The sequence below is a fragment of the Malus domestica genome, chromosome 11 (assembly GCF_042453785.1).
Source record: "Malus domestica chromosome 11, GDT2T_hap1".
Lineage (NCBI taxonomy): Eukaryota > Viridiplantae > Streptophyta > Magnoliopsida > Rosales > Rosaceae > Malus > Malus domestica.
Window position 1 is genome coordinate 30,778,235 of NC_091671.1, and position 17,974 is coordinate 30,796,208.

Here is a 17,974-nt window from a genome sequence, read left to right on the forward strand (position 1 = left end):
ACAATATTGGCTGTGGGGAGAAATGGCCGTGATTCGGCCTCTACCATCTCCCAAAAGCCTGGTCCTTCTACGCCCGCCTCATGATAGACAGCCACTTGTTGATGAAGAGTGGAGGGTATAGCCAAACCTTGGTGGATCCAATCTCTTCCGACTAAGGCCCCATAAGTGGAGGTGCAGTCCACCACAAAGAACGCCAGCATTATCTTTTTAGATCCCAGATCCACCTCTAGAGGCAATATTCCATGAGTCTTAGTGATAGCGTCTGAGAAGCTAGAGACTGTGAGGTCTGTGGGAATAAGATCCTCCGTACCTCTTCCCATTTTCTTCATCTGCTTGGCTGGTAACACATTAACAGCTGCTCCTCCATCAATTAGAATTCTTTTGACGGGCACACCTTCCAAGTGGGCTGTAACGTATATAGGTTTCAGATGATTGGCCAACGAGCTGTTCGGGCGGCTAAACACCATCTCGTTCGTGTAAATCCTTAGAGGACCACCTTTGGATGCTTTTGAGGATTCAGCCTTGCCTGAGCTTTCTTCTTCAACCACCTCTATATTGACATGTGCCATCATTGGCTCAGTTGTCAAGTAATCACCCTCCATAGTAGCGGGTTGATCAGGTCTGGCACCAAACGTGGCGGACAACACATATGTCATGTTGATATGGAAATTATTAGGCTCGGGCGGACCTTCTTTATTGTCCCCAATCTGGTCCATAAATTCATCCAACCAAGTCATCGCATCAGCTAGAAGTAATGGTTCTGGTGCCCCCTCCTGTTGCTGTTGATTCATGCCCGCATACAGTGTTTGTTTTGGGACTTCACCAAAATGATCCACCAATGACAGAGAAGGTGGTCTCCTTTCAAATGAAATATTTTCAGCATGGTTAGGACCTGGCTTCCACCCAGGAGTTGGCATCATGATTAGATCTTCTTGAGGTCTCCTCAAGATCCCGTACTTCCCGGGGTGTTGGCTCTGCGGCACGTGATTCCCCTTGCCTTCTGTCTTGCTGTCGGCTTTTTCCACCTCTTTCTTGCTTCTCCAACGGAGCTGACCACTTCTTCAAGATGCTGTTTTCTCCAGCTTTTGATTTTTGGAGGCTTCAGATGTTGTGGGGGTCTTTAAGGAATTCATGTAGGCTTTGTGCTGCCTTTGAACCCTCCTGATCATAGAGACTCCCATTGGTTTAGCAGGCTGTCTGTTCTTCCCGACTACATACCATTTTCGCCCGAGGTGGGCAGGATTTCCTTTTCTACTAGGATTGATCATGCTATCAATCTTCTTGATTTCCCTCCCCATCTGGCCACATTGAGGATGATCTACACTCCGTCGTATTTTGGCTTCCATGTCTTCCGCTTCATCAGAAACCTCATGGTTTCGAAATACCTCTGACAAAGCTTTAGGTTGGGAATCACCTCCTAGTCGTTGAAAGACGCTTCGGGAAGTGTCTTTTTTCGTTGCCTGCTTAATCTTTTCGCGGGCTTCTCTTCTGACATCTTCTTCCTTTCTCCTGATTAATTCATGGTCAATGAGTACTCCGGCCGGGGGAATTTCAAGCTCACACTCGCACTGGCACTTACTGCACATGACCATCCCCTTGATTATGGCTGCTTTTGGATATTCGGGTGTTTTAATCACCCCTCCTGTAGGTTTTTCAGCCAATCTCTTCTCTTCTGGTTCCTTTGTAATTCTTTCTTTTCCTTTCTCAGCCCATGTCATATTGATCATATTTACAGGGACTTCTGAAAAGGGAACTGCAGGTTTGTCTACCACCAGCTTTTCAGGCGGGCTGGTTTTAAGTCTCTTTCCCTCGGGAGGGACCAGGTCTGTTTCTTCTCTGAAGCCTGTGGAAGCTTTCTCCAACCTTTTCAACATTTGTAGTAACATAGTTTGTAAACCTTCTGGCATCTTGACATATATCTTCTGATCAGGGGAGTCCCACCGAGCGTGCCAAAACTATGTTCGTGGCAGGAATTTCCGTCGGGGATGTTTCCTGGCCGACGAGCACACAGCTCCCCTGGAGGTTGGCGCCGGTTGAGGGCTGCTGTCGGGCTTCTGCTTCACTGTCGGGCGTTGTCGGGCAAGTCTCGTCGGGCAAGACTCTTCGAGCAAGGCTGAAAGAGAAGGACAGCGTTAACTTTAAGAGGTGTCTTTATGGGGCCTTAGGTGTAGGCCTTGAGGCTCACAATCAAGGTTAACATTTAGGTGCTTAGGCGTGCCACTGCCATCTTTAGCATGGCAGATGTAAAATAGCAGTCGTGCTTTAGTTGTATGTATGTATGTATCCAAGAAACCGTGTTAGTTATAACAAGTGCCTTTGTGGGGCCTTAGGTGTAGGCCTTGAGGCTTCTCATAAATAACTAAACCAGTGCTCGAACGCATCATATTCATTCTCGTGATTGTAGGAGTTTTCTAACTATTATACTTCTGATTACCTGAATCCAAGAAGTAGGATGAACCCAAATAGGTGCCTTTGTGGGGCCTTAGATGTAGGCCTTGAGGCTTCCCATCAGAGTTCATTCTTATAATTGGACTCTTTAGGTCGCTGAACGGAATGAATCCAAATGGATGCCTTTGTGGGGCCTTAGGTGTAGGCCTTGAGGCATTCCATTAGAATCCATCCATGCTCAAGCGTTCTATGATAATCATGGCATAATAGAAAGCAAACTAGAAAGTAGGTTGATTACTTACGCCCCAAGTAACTTCGGACTTCTTGTTTATCAAGGACTGTCATGGATGGGTTAAATCCACATAAGGTTCTTTTTTATGCCTTGAGGCCAAGGACTTTTAACTGATCAGATTTACATGCCCGAGAGCTTAGGACTTAGATCTGGTTTGAACACTGACGATATATTCAAATCGGATTCAAGTACTGAGAAAGCCTCTTAATAATCATGTTGCTAGAAATAACTTGCATATAACTGGAAGTATACAACATATTGAAAAGACAAAACTAAAGCAAAGAAGGTCGGGCAAGGTTAAACCTTATCGGGTAAGGTTGCTCGTCTTGCAGGTCCCTATCTTTGTAGTTTTATCAAAGGTCTGAAAGCTTAGAGGGGTAGAGAGAGAGATTACAAAAGATGAATCGATACTACAGCAAGGTTGAACAAGGTAGCAGAGTTATTACAAAAGGTTGAAGAGAGGGTTATCCCGAAAGGGATGGAGGTTTATCCCGAAAGGGATGAATGCTGACTACAGCTTTGTTTTGAAGGAAAATCTGGCTTTGAGCAGAGTTTGTGCTTGCATTTGTTTGTTTGATTGAGTGTCCTTAATCCTTAATTTTCTTTCTTCTTATATAGACAACTTGGCTTGGCCTTTAGTAGCAGCAGCTTTGCCCGAATGCGGTTTGAGTGTGATGACTCATCAGCTATTTTACATGTAATGCCACCATAAAGTACTTTATGGGCTGTGTAGCTGACCAGCCTACACTACTTGGCCTTTGGGTAGGTAAGCAAGTGGTCTTCATGAGCTGCATCAAGTCAGAAAAGGCCTTCTCCTGCCTTCTGGGCTTTGACTGGGCTTCGGCTATCTTCCCTTTCTGGCCTCCTTTTGGGCCAACTCCTTTCTTGAGCCCAAAGTTCAAGTTTTGATCCAAACAGATCCAGCACCTCTTTGTATCTCTCTATATCTTTGATCAACGAATTCAACGTTTCTAGCGTGGAATCGAGACCTCCGAGCGGAGCTCTCTAAACATCATAGTCTTGTCTTTGACATCCTTAACAACCTCATACAGCACAGTAAGCAATGATCCTACAACAGAACCTGCAAAAAGCTCCCCATATGAGTTGAATGTAAATCCTAGACATGTCAAATCCCATATAAATTGTAAATAAAGCTCAAAATTGATTTATATGACAAAATAAGTTCTAAAAAGAATCTACAACGTCAGAGTACCCAATCCAACTGTAAGAATAGAGGTTCATGTATTGCAGTACCTTCCATTTCACTTTGCTTCCGTACCACGCCACTCCGTTCAATTTTCTCAGCAACCGGTTTTTTATTCCTGACATGAGGAGAGGAGAGAAGAGAAGAAGGAAATGAGGAGTGGGGAAAATGGGGAAGGGAGAAGTACCGGCACAAGGAAGATATGGAGGGGTTATAATGTGGAAATGTTCATTACTGTCGGTTAAAATCGACAGAAATGTTTTTAAAATAATAAAAACCGACATAAACTTCTCATTAATGTCGGCTATAACCGACAGAAAAAAAGGCGGCAAAAAACCCCCCAAAATTCCCTCTGAAAATTTTAAACTTCTCCCCAAATTTTAAAATTCCCCCAAAATTCCCTCTGAAAATTTTAAACTTCCCCCCAAATTTTAAAATTCCCCACCCCCGTAAAAAAAATTTGTTACGATTTAATAAATAAATAAATAATATGTATTTAAATAGAATATGTTTTTAAAAATTAAATAAATAATTGTTTGGTTTAATAGATAATTTTTACAGCTACACTTCTCGACCCTATAAGAATGTAATGAATAAATTCGATCTTTAATTTAAAATATTTACACTAGTGGATACCACAAAATCTTATTTTATACTTAATAGAAGTGTAATATTAACTCTAAGTGTTTGTTTAATCTACCGTTTTGACGCAATATGCATGCTACGAAACTTTTTTCAACAATTCAACCGTCAAACTTATTTGTACACATCTGAGATTGCATATGTAAGAAATCGTAAAAAACAAACATTCAGAGATTACGTAACAGAACAAAAGTTTTCGACAGTTATAAACAAAAAATCACAATTTAACGGTTATTTTAGCTCCGATTTTGATGATTTTTTACAGCTACACTCCTCGACCCTATAAGAATGTAATGAATAAATTCGATCTTTAATTTAAAATATTTACGCTAGTGGATACCACAAAATCTTATTTTATACTTACTAGATGTATAATATTAACTCTAAGTGTTTGTTTAATCTACCGTTTTGACGCAATATGCATTCTACGAAACGTTTTTCAACGATCCAACCATCAAACTTATTTGTACACAGTCCGAGATTGCATACGTAAGAAATCGTAAAAAACAAACATTCATAGATTACGTAACGAAACAAAAGATTTCGACGGTTATAAACGAAAAATCACAATTTAACGGTTATTTTAACTCCGATTTTGATGATGTTTTACAGCTACACTCCTCGACCCTATAAGAATGTAATGAATAAATTCGATCTTTAACAAAATCTTATTTTATACTTAATAGAAGTGTAATATTAACTCTAAGTGTTTGTTTAATCTACCGTTTTGACGCGATATGCATTCTACGAAACTTTTTTCAATTATTCAACCGTCAAACTTATTTGTACACACTTTGAGATTGCATACGTAAAAAACAAACATTCAGAGATTATAACAGAAAAATCACAATTTAACTGTTATTTTAGCCCCGATTTTGATGATTTTTTACAGCTACACTCCTCAACCCTATAAGAATGTAATGAATAAATTTGATCTTCAATTTAAAATATTTACACTAGTGGATACCACAAAATCTTATTTATACTTAATAGAAGTATAATATTAACTCTAAGTGTTTGTTTAATCTACAGTTTTGATGCAATATGCATTCTATGAAACTTTTTTCAACGATCCAACCATCAAACTTATTTTTACACACTCCGAGATTGTATACGTAAAAAATCGTAAAAAACAAACATTCATAGATTATGTAACGGAACAAAAGTTTTCGACAGTTATAAACGAAAAATCACAATTTAACGGTTATTTTAGCTTCGATTTTGATGATTTTTTACAACTACACTCCTCGATCTTCAATTTAAAATATTTGCACTAGTGGATAATTTTTTATACTTAATGGAACTATAACATTAACTCTTAAGTGTTTGTTAAATCTATCAATTTGATAGGATATGCATTCTACGAAACTAGTTTCAACGATTCAACCGTCAAATATGTTTGTATATACTCCGAGATAGCATGTGTAAAAAATCACAAAAAAAAAAAAAACATTAAGAGATTAGGTAATGGGACCGTGAGTGAAAAAAAAATATTCACACCATTTGTTTATTTATTTTTAATCAATGTAACATTTTAAAATAATAAAATAGTCAATTTCTGTCGGTTATAACCGGCAGAATACTAAAATAATAACCGCCAGAATCTAAAATAATAAAATAGTCAATTTATGTCGGTTATAACCGCCACCATTAACTTAGAAACCGTCAGAATAATTTAAAAATATTACAAAAAAAGAGAATTCAAAAATACTGAGGGTTATAATAATTTTATGGCGGTTAAATCCGCCAGGAAAAATCCGTCAGGAATTTATGTCGGATATATCCGACAAAAAGTAACTTTAATCCGACAGTAAATAAATTATGTGTCGGAAATCTTTTATCCGTCAGAATGACTTTTCTTGTCGTTTTTATTTGTGCCAGTAATGGGTAGTTTTGTAGTAGTGACGGTTAAATTTTGATCTATGATTTATATGATTATAGTCGTCAATTTCAAAGTTAAGCTCTTCATGAGAGTTGTATAGCTTGTCATTACGAGCGTTTATATATATTTTTTCTATATTTTTTACATTTCTACATTAATTAAAAAACTATTAAAAACTTTACTTAAATAACAGTAGTGAGATAAATGAGAGTAAATATGTACCATTGGATTCTATTTCACTTATATTATTAGAATTTTTTTGGTAATAGAATGTAGGGGTGGGCACTTAGAACCGAAAACCGAAACCAAAACACGAACCAAATCGAATCGCACCGAACTGTTTGGTTTTGCGGTTTTGAAACGATTTCAGTACTGAAACCGAACCGCAACATAGAAAATAGTTTGGTTTCGGTTTTAGCTTTTGAAAACCCCACCGAAACCAAACCAAACCGCAAAATTAATAAACATTTAATTAAATGTCCACTTTAGATTTCATGTTTTAATTGGTTGTTTGTTAGAATCCATACATGTAGTATGGACCCAACCACACTAGAATATCATCATTCATCACTTTCTTTCGTTCATTAACTCGAAGGACCTTTGTTATTTTATACCATCACACACACACATATGTACAAGGGTGGACAAATGTTGTTATCAAGAGTCGAACAATGATCTAATGAAGTCCACTCATTTGAAGCATGATATCACATATTATAGTATGAAAGTTTCGCTCACGTTTAATGAATTCAAAGTTATTCAACTTGTTTTATGTTATACCTTGGATGGGACACCCTTTTGTTGCACAAATATATTTTAACATCACAACTGCATGCAACATGCTAATTGTTTATATAAGAAATGTCTTTTTCCTATTGCTACTGGGAAATGCTTATTAATATGTCAAATTGCAAATTGTACATTTTTTCTTAAAATCCAAACCGAAACCATTTGCAACCGCACCGAACCGAACCAAACGGTTTGGTTTTATTTCGGTTTTGGCTTCAAAACCGCACCAAACTGAACCGTAAAAAAATTCGGTTTCGGTTTTGGTTTCACTCAAAACCACACCGAACCAAACCGTGCCCACCCCTAATAGAACGTGGAGATTATAATGGGAATGGAACGAGATCTTGGAAGTGAAAGTATAGACAGTACAAATACGAGTCTAGCAAAGAAAGAGGCTAGAGCAATCAATTTAGGTAAGCGAAAATATACTTATAAGAAAATTGTGTTTTTATGTTTTGGATGTGAGAATATAGCATGTATATACTTATTTAGTATTATGTTTTTCATTTGATTATTTATTGGTTTAAAATATATTTTCCTTAACGGGTAACGGGTCGAATCATATTACCTGCTAATATTATCGGGTCGATTTCGAGTCGGATCATTTTACCTGTTTATTTTAATGGATGTTACACGATACGACCCGTTAAAATATCGGATATGACAAGAAAACAACACGAACACGAAAAACACAACACGAATCTCAGGTCTACTCTACACACAAAAATAACACACTCAAAATGCTCAGCAACATTATAAAACTTAATAAATTATACGTATACAGTACTATATATGTATTTGGACATAACGTATAAAAATTTACTAACAGAATCAAGCTTAAATTTAACAAAAGAAGTAATTATGAATTGAAATAAAATGATATTATAGTTGTTAAAAAAATACCTGACCAATTTTTACAAATAGCATTATAAATTGTTAAAAAAAAATAACAGCATTGAAAAATCTAATTACTCAGATTTGTAATTCTATTAAAACACATCATTGAAAACCCCAAGGAGAGAGGTGCATATTCCTAACTAGGGATGAGCAACAGTTATGGCAGACGGGGAACCGCATTTATTTATCCATAACCGTTTATACTCATACCCGCATAACTATTTATCCATTGGGTAATTACCTAAACGGTTATCCTCATACCCATAACCGTTTATAAACGGTTAACCATCCCCATAACCGCGTACTCATTTAACCGTAACCGTTTAGTACCTGTTTACCCATTTACGCTTTTTTAGTTCCGTTTATCCTTTCTTTTTTACTATTTACCTCTTTTTCATCCATCTACATGTTTTTTTTTTTAAAACTTGTAAATTAAAAAAGAAAAAGTTGTCATAATTTTCTTGTTATGACAATTAAATACCGTTATAGGTACATTCATTATACATTTTCACATTTTAATTTTTTTTAAGTCCTTATACCATAGCATAAACGCAGCTATTGATGCTATCGTATAACGGTCTAGACTCTAGAGAAGCATAAAGGTTTCATGTTAGTGGTTTCCTATATTGTGGTCGCAGCAAGCTTCAGCAGTAAACATTTTCATGTCATTTATCTAAAAGACATACATGACAATAATCAATATCTTCCTCCAGCGCCTGTCCCAAGCAGTTTTTCTGCATTATGTAGGACCGTATCTTGAACCCTAAAAGTAGAAGGTCGACAACAAAGTTGATAAAATATTGACAGCAATTACATATATAAAATAAATGGGTAAACGGTTACCCATTTATAACCGTGGTTAATACCTATAACCACCAATTTAAATTTCATGGATAAACGGTTATATCCATAACTATTTATTTTTCTAAATATATATATATATATATATACACACGCGCGCGAGCGATCGTAATCTTGATTCACCAACCCAGTAAAGTAAAATTATTATCTTGATTCGGTAAGCCATGAAAGTGAAAGCTTTGAATTCGCCACCCGATTGTTACTTTTTAATCAACGACGTGGTATTGTTAACTGCTATTAGTCAAAAAAACAAATACTAAATGCAGGTGGCTTTTGACTATAGTGATGAAAATATATTGGATCTTTGCATAACGATGTAGGTTTGAACTCAGTCAATAACCAATCTAACATCTAATTTAATAAAATTTATCGTTTTATAAAACAGAAAAATACTAAACTAACAGTGATTTTTACGTTGATTAATTCTTTATATATAAAAGTTAACTTTTGTAAATTTTTTGAATTTCTAATGGGAAAAGAACAATCTAGGCATTGTCATTTAACTGTTACGATGAAATTTCAATGTTTTTTAGAACATACATGATGTTCATCAGTTTCTTTAAACTCAATTAGATACTTCAAATATTTTTTATTTGGCTAGTACTTTGTAAGGAAGATCAATGAGATGCAACTTGAAAAATAAATTATTCGGATTGTTGAGGTTCGATGTGATATAAGCCCCACAACCAATCCCTACTTTGAAAAAATGGACATCCCTTCATTCGGAAAGTGATACTCTCCGGATCCCCTTCAACCAAATCCATCTAGGTCGGGATCCGGACCGTTGGATTTTGATCCAACGGTTACAGTTATTATAACTTTTAAAGTGGCCCCTGTTTGTAACCGTTACATTAAATTTTAACAATCCGATCCTAAATTAGGTGGATTTAGTGGAAAGAAATCTGGAAATCATCCATTTCCCCTTCCTTCAAAGATAGATACGATTGTTATCTTGATTCACCAACCCATGAAAGTCAAAGCTCTGAATTCGCCGCCCGATTGTTATCTTTTTAATTAACGTGGTACTGTTAATTGAGATTAGTGATTATGTTTTTTTTTTAATGTGGAAGTGATTTTTACGTTCATTATTTGTTTATATATTAAGGTTAGAGACTAGAATAATGAATATTTTTTTGGATACTAATTGCATCCCCACATATCCCTAATTGTAAATTATATCTTGTTTGAATAAAATCAAGAATCATAACGGTTCAATTTATCAATTTTTACTTAAAGATCATTCAAAAAATATCATTCGAATTGGAGATTGTTTTATCATCCCAACACATCAAAATAAATGTGGTTCATCATAAATTTATTACTCGGTACCTATACTATCGTTAATTTGTTTTACACGTTTGAATGACTAAATAATTTTTTATTGAAATGACTTTCTATGGGGGTGACACAAGTTATTCGCAAGGGAAAAACCAGTTTATCCCTCCAAGAGGAGGAATGCAAGTATTACCCATATTTTTTTAAGCCACAAATTGGTAAAAAAGTAAGCAAACTGAAAAGAACACCTCAACAAAACTATATAATTTTCGCTTAATGTCAAAATAGTCGATGTGTTATAGTCATTTGGCCAATTTAGTATTTGTGTATTTAATTTGGCATTTAATCTTCGCGTTGATCTTCGCTAACCAAGGACATTACATCCAATTTCTGTTAAAAATTCATAAAAATATTATAACCCATTATAGAAAGATATTGTTCAATTAAGATAAAAAGAAATTTAATTTCAAAATGAAAAGAAAATATATTAAAACAACCCATTATACAAAGTTATCTTGATTCACCAACCCATGAAAGTGAAAGCCCTGAATTCGCCACCCGATTGTTTCTTTTTAATTAACGTGGTACTGTTCATTGAGATTGGTGATTATGTTTTTTTTTAATGTGGAAGCGATTTTTACGCTCATTAATTGTTTATATATTAAAGTTAGAGACTAGAATAATGAATATTTTTTTGGATGCTAATTGCATCCCCACATATCCCTAATTGTAAATTCTATCTTGTTTGAATAAAATCAAGAATCATAACGGTTCAATTTATCAATTTTTACTTAAAGATCACTCAAAAAATATCATTTGAATTGGAAATTGTTTTATCATCCCAACACATCAAAATAAATGTGGTTCATCATAAATTTATTACTCGTTACCTATACCATCGTTAATTTGTTCTATACATTTGAATGACTAAATGATTTTTTATTGAAATGACTTTTTATGGGGGTGATACTCAAATGAAGATTAAGAAACTAAAGGGTTCCAACTATAAATTTGTATGATCGATACACGTTATTCGCAAGGGAAAAACGAGTTTATCCCTCCAAGAGGAGGAATGCAAGTATTACCCATATTTGTTTAAGACACAAATTGGTAAAAAAGTAGCAAACTGAAAAGAACACCTCAACAAAACTATATAATTTTCGCTTAATGTCAAAATGGTCGATGTGTTATAGTCATTTGGCCAATTTAGTCTCTATGTATTTAATTTGGCATTTAGTCTTCGTGTTGATCTTCGCTAACCAAGGACATTACATCCAATTTCTGTTAAAAATTCATAAAAATATTATAACCCATTATATTTTTCAATTAAGATAAAAAGAAATTTAATTTCAAAATGTAAAGAAAATATATTAAAACAAACCCACCCTGCCATCCGTCATGTCCTTAACCCAAATCCCAACCATAATCACACACGCAGGCAACTCGACGAACGCGTTTCTAGATCCACCAATCATTGCACGAGTGCCATCATCGTAGTCCTAAAAAATTTAATCATGACCTCCTCATCTTCAACTATGTAATTAAAAAGCAGACTGCAATTGAGAGAGCCATATACTATCCTTTATCTTTATTTTAAATTTAAGTTACAAAAAAATGCATATCAATAAGAAATAACACATATAAGAGATAATACTTCAAATCTAAAAAACTATTAAGGTTGTGACACAGAAAAGAGAGAGGCAACAAAATTGGGAGAGGATAGAACATTAGACAAGAGATCGGGAAGTTGGGATGAGAGTGTTGTGGTCTATTTTATCTGACAGAGGGACAAGGGCCGGCGGCAGAGAGAGAGAGGAGAGAGATGTGTGTTTGTAGAATTGTAGGGGAATGTGTGTGTTGTTATCCCTCCTACATTGTGCCTTTATTTATAGTAGTAAAGGGAGAGAAGATATTCCTTCTCCTCCAAGTAATACAAGTTGTAATAGGAAAGGATAACTAGAATCAAATCTTATCTAGGATTTACACAATCATAATTAAACTAGGAATGTTTACAACACTCCCCCTTGAGTGGGTAAATACTCAAGGTAGATTCAGCATCATGCAAAAGTTGAGGAAGTCGACTCGTTGGCATTGATTCCAAGGAACAACGCTTATTCTCAATAAGGTAGGAACTTGCATAAGTAGTAAGTCTCACTAAAAAACCCTAAGGCTATGGCAAAAACCCAAGTAGGGACAAAATCCATAGTCTAAGGAAAAATGCGTGAGAAATGCAAAGTCAAAAGAAACGTCTACAGGACGTCATCAGGGATATGACCAGCCCAAGGTGGGTGCCTCGTTAAAACCTAGTTAGGTAGCAAAAACCCAGTGGGAAAAATGCTCCTAATCGTAGGGAAAAAGAGTACATTAAGATCAAGCAAGTATCTAGAAGATACTCCCCCTGAGTTTGACATAATTCCAAAGAGAAATAGCAAAGTTACAACTCAGAAAGTTTACGCATACCAATTCCATGAACAAGCTTCTGAAACGTCGCCTTCGGTAGTGATTTGGTGAAGAGGTCGGCCAGATTGTCTTGTGATCGGATTTGTGTGACTTCAATCTTCTGATGCTCTTGTTGTTGATGTTTAAAGAAGAACTTCGGCGCAATATGCTTGGTGTTGTCTCCTTTGATGTAACCCTTCTTGAGCTGTTCGATGCAAGCTGCGTTGTCTTCAAAAATCGTCGTCGGGGCATTAACGGCGGGATGAAGATCACAGGAGCTTCGAATATGGCCCACTACTGCTCTCAACCAAAAGCATTCCCGAGTTGCTTCATGTAAGGCGAGAATTTCAGCATGGTTAGACGAAGTGGCAACTAAGGTCTGTTTAGTTGACCTCCAAGATATTGCGGTGCCTCCAACGGTAAAGACATAACCCGTTTGAGAACGCGCCTTGTGCGGATCAGATAAGTATCCAGCGTCGGCATAACCAACAAGGCGAGAATCAACCCGATGAGCATAGGGTGCGGCATCACTCGAGGATTCGTAGGGATAGAATAAGCCCAAATCCGTAGTACCCTTAAGGTAACGGAAGATGTCTTTCACGCCAGTCCAATGTCTGCGTGTTGGTGCATTGCTGTATCTTGCCAAAAGATTAACAGCGAAGGAGATGTCGGGTCTAGTGCATTGAGCTAAGTACAATAAAGCGCCTATCGCACTTAGATAAGGAACTTCAGGCTCCAAAATCTCTTCATCATCCTCCTTCGGACGGAAGGGATCTCGTTTTGCATCTAGCGTACGAACGACCATAGGAGTACTCGAAGACTTCGCTTTATCCTCATTAAAACGGCGCAACACCTTCTGGGTGTAGTTCGATTGATGTACTAGGATTCCATCCGAACAATGCTCTATCTCGAGGCCGAGACAGTATCGAGTCTTACCTAGATCTTTCATCTCAAATTCCGACTTCAGGTGCGAAGCAGTTCTCGCGAGCTCTTCAGGAGTTCCGATGAGATTCATGTCATCGACATATACTGCAACAATCGCAAATCCGGAATGTGACTTCTTAATGAACACACAAGGGCATAGTTCGTTATTCACATATCCCTGACTAGTCAAATACTCACTTAAACGGTTATACCACATTCTTCCGGATTGTTTCAAACCGTATAGTGAACGCCTCAGCCAAATTGAGAGCGTGTTCCGGGGTTTGGAAATATTTGAACCAGTCAATGTAAGTCCTTCGGGAACTTTCATATAAATTTCCGTATCAAGATCCCCATAGAGATACGCGGTTACTACGTCCATCAGCTGCATATCCAGTTTTTCGGAAACTACCAAACTGATAAGGTATCGAAAAATAATCACATCCATAACGGGTGAGTAAGTTTCGTCATAGTCAATCCCGGGGCGTTGTGAGAAACCTTGTGCTACAAGACGAGCTTTGTAACGCACAATTTCGTTCTTCTCATTACGCTTCCGAACGAAAACCCACTTGTAGCCAACGGGCTTCACATGTGGAGGAGTAGGAACTACAGGTCCAAACACCTTACGTTTCGCAAGTGAATCAAGTTCGACTTGGATTGCTTGTTTCCAGTTTGACCAATCAGCTCTACGTCGACATTCATCAACGGAACGCGGTTCAATGTCATCGCTCAACATGATCTCAGTAGCTACTACAAATGCTAATGCATCGTCGACAATCATCTCATTTCTACGCCACACATCATCTAAGCTAGCATAATAGACCGAAATCTCACGATTCTCGGGAGGAGGATTCGTCTCTTCAAGGACGCTTCCATAATCTAGAATTTCCTCATGAGTTGGGTAAAATGAGTAAGCGATAGTCGGATTCACGGTAGGCTCTTCAGGACCTTGTGCCGTGGTTTTCCTCTTCCGGGGGTGTGAATCCTTTGAACCAAGGGGTCTGCCACGCTTTTGTGTAGGGGCAGATGATTGGCTAGCCGCTAATGTACGTGGATCACCAGAATTGGCGTCCCGGGCTTCCAGGAGGGTAGTCCGTCGTACATTTGGTACATCCATCTTTGCAGGCGTATTCGCAGCTGGAATATGTGATCTTGTCACGCGCGCTAGATCGGTGAAAGCATCTGGCATGCTCTGAGCTATGCTCTGGAGATCTAATATGCGCTGCACTTCAGCTTCAGACTGAGCGGTGCGGGGATCTAAATGAGACAAAGTGGGAGTCGTCCACGATAATTCGCGTCGTTCATTAGGAACGTTGACGTTCTTATCTCCCCCTAATGACGGGAAGACTGTCTCATAGAAGTGACAATCCGCGAAACGAGCGGTAAACAGATCGCCTGTCAAAGGTTCTAAGTAACGAATAATCGAAGGAGAATCATAACCGACATAGATTCCCATCCTTCGCTGAGGCCCCATTTTTGTACGTAAGGGCGGCGAGATCGGCACATAGACCGCACAACCAAAAACGCGCAGATGCGATATGTCGGGTTCGCATCCGGTGACCAACTGAAGGGCACTAAATGGTTGTGTCGCAACAGGCCTCAGGCGGACCAACTTTGCTGCGTGCAATATTGCATGGCCCCAAGCAGCGATCGGGAGCTTGGTACGTATGACCAACGATCGAGCAATCATTTGTAAACGCTTAATGAAAGCCTCTGCCAGGCCGTTCTGGGTGTGAACATGGGGTACAGGATGTTCAACTTCAACCCCAACCGACATGCAATAGTCATCAAAAGTTTTAGATGTGAATTCTCCAGCATTATCCAATCGAATAGATTTGATCGGATAATCAGGGTGGTGAGCCCTGAGCTTGATAACCTGAGCCAACAGTTTGGAGAATGCAGCGTTCCTTGTGGACAACAAGCACACGTGTGACCAACGTGTAGAAGCGTCAACCAAAACCATAAAATATCTAAATGGTCCGCAGGGAGGTTGAATAGGTCCACAAATGTCCCCCTGAATCCGTTGTAGAAAAATGGGAGGATTCGAACGAATCTTGTCATAAGAAGGCTTAGTAATAAGCTTTCCCATAGAACATGTTTGACATGCAATTTCATGGATCGAACCTAAGCTTCGGGTTAGTGGATGCCCGTGTGAAGTTTTGAGGATACGGCGCATCGCTATTCGTCCAGGATGTCCCAAACGATCATGCCAAAGTGTAATTTCGTGCGCGGTCCCTGTGGTAGGGCCGGCCACATAGTGGCATTCTATGGGGCGTATGGTCGTAGTATACAGACCACTCGGGTTACGCTCCATCTTCTCTAGAATACGCTTCTGGCCATATTCGTAGGAAGTTACGCACAGAAATTCAACTCCGTTTTCTACGTGGGTTTTAGCGTGGTAATTGTTATCTCTAATGTCCTTGAAACTTAGTAACGTTCTTCCGGAACGTGGAGAATAGAGTGCCTCAGCAATGGTCAAAATTGTACCATTGGACAACATTATACGTGCCTTGCCGTATCCTTCAATCAGGTTGGATGGGCCTGAGAGGGTTGTCAGAGGTGCATTCTTAGGTACGAAGTTAGTGAAATAGATGCGTTCACGCAAAACAGTATGCGTGGTTGCACTATCTGCCAGACAACTAACTTTCCCACTAGTCATACCTAGAATGAAAAATTAATTTGAATCGGTCACATGCATAAAAGTTTATAAAAACAAGTATCAATTCAAAATAATTTCATTTATTCAAGGAAAAAACTGAATATCCAAAATAAATCGCCAACTAATAATCCAAAACATAAAGGAAAATTGTTCAAAATCAACCAAAAAACAAGGTGGGGTTCGGCCACAAGGTGGAATTCGGCCCCAATTGTCTTATTTTAACTAAAAAATAAGTGTATGTCTAAGATTCTAATCTTCCATAAGAGTGGTATCCTCCTGAAAATCAGAAACCTCCATCTTTGTAGTCTCCGGTTCGTCCACTTGTAGGAAGTTTGATTCAAACTTCGTACGACGAGAATGATATGCATCCACAACCTTCTTGGGAGCACAGCAAATACGGGACCAATGGTCCTTGGAACCACAACGATAGCACATATCGTCATTCATTGTGGCAGGTGCTTTGCCCTTATTCTTGAAGTTCGGGGCCTTGGGAGCGAGGTTTGGGCGCTTCTGGGCTTTGTTTCCTCCTTTGGATGGGCCTTGGCTCTGTTAACCTTGGTGGGATGGCTTCTGGCCGTCCTTACCACGCCTCTTTTGGCGTTTTGGGTGCTGATTAGTGCTATAATGTGCTTCAGGCACAGCAGTAGCCCCAGTAGGTCGAGCTTGATGATTCTTCATCAACAGCTGGTTCTGCTTTTCAGCAAGAAGTAAAACAGAGATCAAATCCGAGAACTTAGTGAACTTCTGAGCTCTATATTGTTGCTGCAGGACAATATTAAAAGCAGAGAAGGTCGAGTAGGTCTTCTCCAGGAGATCCTCTTCAGTCAAAGTTTCATTGTAAAACTTGAGAAGTGATCGGATTCGACAAACTTCAGAATTATATTCATTCACAGACTTAAAGTCTTGGAAGCGCAAGTGCTGCCAGTCGTGTCTTGCTTCAGGCAAGAATATGTCCTTTTGGTGATCGAAACGATCAGCCAAAGCGACCCATAATGCACGTGGATCCTCCTCAGCAAGGTACTCAGTTTGTAGAGCGTCATGGATATGTCTTCGGATGAAGATCATAGCAGTGGCTTTTTCAGCCTCGCCAACAGGTTTATCTGTTGCTTCTTCAATAGCAGGACGCAAGTTCTTTGCAGTGAGGTGGAGCTTCACATCTTGAACCCACTTGAGGTAGTTCCTTCCAGAAACCTCCAAAGCGGTGAAGTCGAGTTTGTTCAAATTCGACATGGTCCTATCAAAATAGATGGACAAGATGTGGTTAGTGTAATGGAGAAAAATCAATCCATTCACATAGGAGTAGAACATACAGGTTCTAATAGACATGTATTGGTTTAATTTTGCATGAAAAACTTCGGGTTTTCATGGGTGATATATTTAAGTGAAAACTTCGGGTTTTCAAACAAGGCATGTTTAGAAGAAACTTCGGGTTTCAAAGTAATTATGAACTTCAGGTTCATATATTCCTGCAGGCAAACACAAATATATATGCAAACAAATATGCAAAGAATATATGCAGAGATATTGTATAATGATAAGTGAATTAATTTATTTTTGGTCTTCGGGGCCAAATTAAAGTGTGGGTGAAAATATAAAAACCCATATTATTTTAAAAAAAAAAATTAAATAATAAAATCTCGAGGCCTAAAAATATAGGCCAAGAACCCTCGGGTGGGATTACAGGCCCACGGGGTGAGAAGAGGGGAATGGGCTGCTGTGTGCAGC